Source organism: Mustela lutreola, chromosome 5 (assembly GCF_030435805.1).
Source record: "Mustela lutreola isolate mMusLut2 chromosome 5, mMusLut2.pri, whole genome shotgun sequence".
Taxonomy (NCBI): Eukaryota; Metazoa; Chordata; class Mammalia; order Carnivora; family Mustelidae; genus Mustela; species Mustela lutreola.
In genome coordinates, this window is record NC_081294.1 from 112,794,013 (window position 1) to 112,798,034 (window position 4,022).

Genomic DNA, 4,022 nt, shown 5'->3' on the forward strand with positions numbered 1-4,022 from the left:
AGTAAAATTTCAGGATACAAAACCAACACATGAAAAGTTGGGTTTTTTCTACAAGCTAACAACAACTTATCAGAAAAAGACATTAAGAAAACCCATTTACAATCTCATCAGAAAGAATAAAATACCTAGGAATAAATTTAACCAAGGAGATGAAAGGCCTATACACTGAAAACTATAAAACATTGATGAAAGAAATTGCAAATGACAAAAACGAATAGAAAGGTATTCCATTCTCATGGATTGGAAGAATTAATATTGTTAAAAACATTCAAACTACCCAAAGAGGTCTACAATTCAGTGCAATTGCTACCAAAATTCCAAAGACCTTTTTCACAGAAAAAGAAAAAACAATCCTAAAAGTTTGTATGGAACCACAAACAACTCCAAACAGCCAAAGCAATCTTAAGAAGGGCACAGCTGAAGGCATCATGCTTCCTGGTTTCAAACTATATTAAAAAGATGTAGTAATCAAAACAGTACGGTATTGGCATAAAAATAGACACATTGAAAACAGAATACAGAGTCCAGAAATAAATCCACACAGAAATAGTTCATTAACCTACGATGGAGAAGCCAAGAATATGCAATGGGGAAGGACAGTCTCTTCAATAAATGGTGTTGGGGATATTGGACATCCACATGCAAAAGAATGAAATTGGGCCACTATCGACAACATACACAAAAGTGAACTCAAAATGGATTGAAAACTTGAATGTAAGACCTAAGACCATAAAACTCCTTGAAGAAAACACAGGTGGTAAGAAACTGACATAGATCTTGGGGATGATTTTTTTAATCTGACACCAAAAACAAAGCAACAGAAGCAAAAATAAACAAGAGAGACTACATCAAACTATAAAGATTTTGCACAACAAAAGAAACCATCAACAAAATTAAGAGGCAACCTACTGAATGGGAGAAAATATTTGCAAATCATATATCTGTGAAGAGGCTTATATCCAAAATATATAGAGAACACATACAACTCAATAGCAAAAAAAGTCCAGTTAAAAATGAGAAGAACTGAACAGACATTTTTCTAAAGAAGCCATACCGATGGAAACAGGTACATGAAAAGATGCTCTATGTCCTTAAACAGAGAAATGCAGATCGAAACCACAGTGAAGTATCACCAGACACCTGTTTGAATGGCCTTTATCCAAAAGACTAGACGTAATAATTGTTGGTGATGATATGGAGAAAAGGGAAGCCTTAATGCACTGTTGGTGGGAATGCAAAGTGGTTCAGCCACTGTGGAAAACAATATGGAGGTTCCTCAAAACTTGTGATCAGCATAGAACTACCATGTGATCAGCAATTCCACTTCTAGATATTCATCTAAAGAAAACAAGAACATTAGTCTGAAAAAAAAAAAAAATGAAGAGATCAAAATAGTTTTTCCTCTGGAAGCCAGTGAGCTTGAGAGGAGCATGGCTTTCTCTCCCTGCCATGGCATGTGCCTGCCCACTGGTATCAGTGTACTTCAAAAAGAGGAAATCTTCCGGCAAAAATGTCACTTTGCCTGCTGTGTTCAAGACTCCCAATTGACCAGGTATTGTAAACTTTGTTCACACCAACTTGTGCAAAAACAATAGACTATCAATGAATTAGCATGACAATAGACTAACAGTGAATTCACTGTGCTATCAGTGAATTAGCCTGTCAGCAAACAAATCCTGAGTCTTGGGGCTCAGATTTCTAGAGTTCGAGTCAGTGAGACTCACAGTTCTTGCCAGGGTGGTTTTGAAAATATGTGTCAAGGGGCTGCATGTTTGCACCGACCAAGACCCGACACCATAGGCAACGCATAGTGAACACAACAACAGAAGCGATAGGCCACGTGCTCCGCCCAGGCCACCTTTGGCCTTACCAGCGCTGGGCATGTCTAAAGGTCAGCAAATTGAGAAAATGCCTGAACTTGTTTTGGTGGTCAGAGATAAAACTCAAAGCTAAAAAGCTACAAGAAGGCCAAGGAGCCTGATTTGCTTCTTAGGAAACTGAACGCTTGGAGTGGTATCAAGAAGGTCTATGCCTCTCAGCAAATCTGAGAGCTGGCAAGGGCCAAATGTGTCCTATACAGCACAGGAGAGACCCTGCCTCCTTTATAATGAGGACAACAGTACCGTGAAGGCCTTCAGAAACATCCTTGGAATGACTCTCCTTAATGGAAGCAAACTGAACACTTGGAAACTTGGCCCCTGGAGAACATGTGGGACGTTTTTGCCTTCGGACCAAAAAGTGCTTCCCGCAGGTGAGATGATCTGTGGAAAAGCTCAGAGATCCAAAGAGCCCTCTGAGCACCACACATGGTAGAGTCCTAAAGTGGAATCCATACAAAACCCCGTGAATCGTATTGAAGCTAAACCCATATGCCAAGACCAGGAGCCGGAATAACCATTCTTTCCTGGAGCAAGAATTATAAACTCCAGATGGATAAGGCAGCAGCAGCACTGGAAGCCAACTCAGATGAGAAGGGTTCCAGTCAAGAAGCCTGTGATAGGGAAGACAGGAAAGGAGGCTGTTGGCGTGAAGGAGCAGAAGAAGCCTCTGGTGGGAAAAAAAAATGCAGCTACCGAGAAGAGAAGCCTGCAGAAAAGAAACCCACCACAGAAGAAAAGAAGACTGCTGCCTAAACTTAAATGTTTGTTCCATAAATGTCTAATCATCTTGGACACCTAATTCTGACCAAAGGCAGTGAGGGGGAAGAATAGATCAAAACAGTATGGTTTTTGTGTATTACACCTCTGTGTCCATTGCAGCATTACTTATCACGGCCAAAATGCGGAAATAACCTAAGCGTTCATCCATGGATAGATAAAGAAATTGTAGTATATATATACAATATTATTCAGCCATCAAAAAGAACGAAACCTTGCCATTTGGGACAACATGGGTAGACCTGAAAGTCATTACGCTAAGTGAAATAAATCAGAAAAAGACAAATACCATATGGTCTCTCTTATACATGGAAGTTTAAACAAACAAACACCAAGCTCATAGATCTAGAGAACAGATTGATGGTTGCCAGAGATAGAGGGTGGGAAATGGGAGAAATGGGTGAATATTTTCTTAGTCTAAATAAATTGAATTAAAAACAAATCACTCAAATTTAGCAATTAAAATCCAAAAGCAGATTTAAAAATAATATATCAGCACCATAATAGGGAGATTTCACAAAATCAAAGATGGTTGAATATTAGAAAAGCAGTGAATAAAACCCATAACATTATAAAATTTAAGAAGTATCATATGATCATCTTCACTGATATCAAAAAGGCTTTTGATAAAGTCACAGCAATCCTTGCTCAGATCATTCAGATGAATTTTTCTGAACATCATCAGGCATAAATAGAGTATATGCATATACATGTATCTCATCATATATATCCAGATATACATATATTTATACACATAGATCGGTATATAAATATGCACATATGTATTTAAATATATACATATGTGTAGGTGTATATATGCATATATACCTATACATATGTGTCTATAAAGATGAGTAAAAAATTAGCATTAGTGTCAAATAACACTAAATATTGCTTAGAGACATATATATGTAGTAAACATGTAAAGATACAAATGGGAATGAAAAATACAAATTCAGGAGGAAAAGAGGCAAAAGAGACTGGCAAATATAATTAGGGGTCCAACTTATTTATAATTTTCTCTTCCTTAAATTGACAGATGGGTACCTAGATTCTCATTTTCCTCTGTACAGTTTTTGTATGTTTGAAATAGATCAGGAAAAACGGCGATAAAAAGAGAAGAGAACACAAGCTTTTTGAAATCAAGACAAAACTCAGTTCCAACCTCATCTATGCAATTTCCTGGCTGTAGGCTCTTGATTAGGTCCTTTAACTTCCCTGAGCTTCGGTTTCCTCAACTGTAAAATGAGGGTAGTAACAACTTATCTACTTCCTGAAAGTATGTTTTAGCATTTAGCAAAGTAATAAACACCTAGTGTGCACTTAACGTATTTGATACTTCTCCTGACTTGTTTCAATAAGGCG

General features: G+C 37.5%; 1 pseudogene; it reads left to right on the plus strand.

Annotated features, from left to right (window-relative positions):
- The first annotated feature begins 1,425 nt into the window (after nucleotides 1-1,425).
- LOC131831405 (large ribosomal subunit protein uL4-like) lies at nucleotides 1,426-2,633 on the plus strand (annotated as a pseudogene).
- Nucleotides 2,634-4,022: the final 1,389 nt, after the last annotated feature.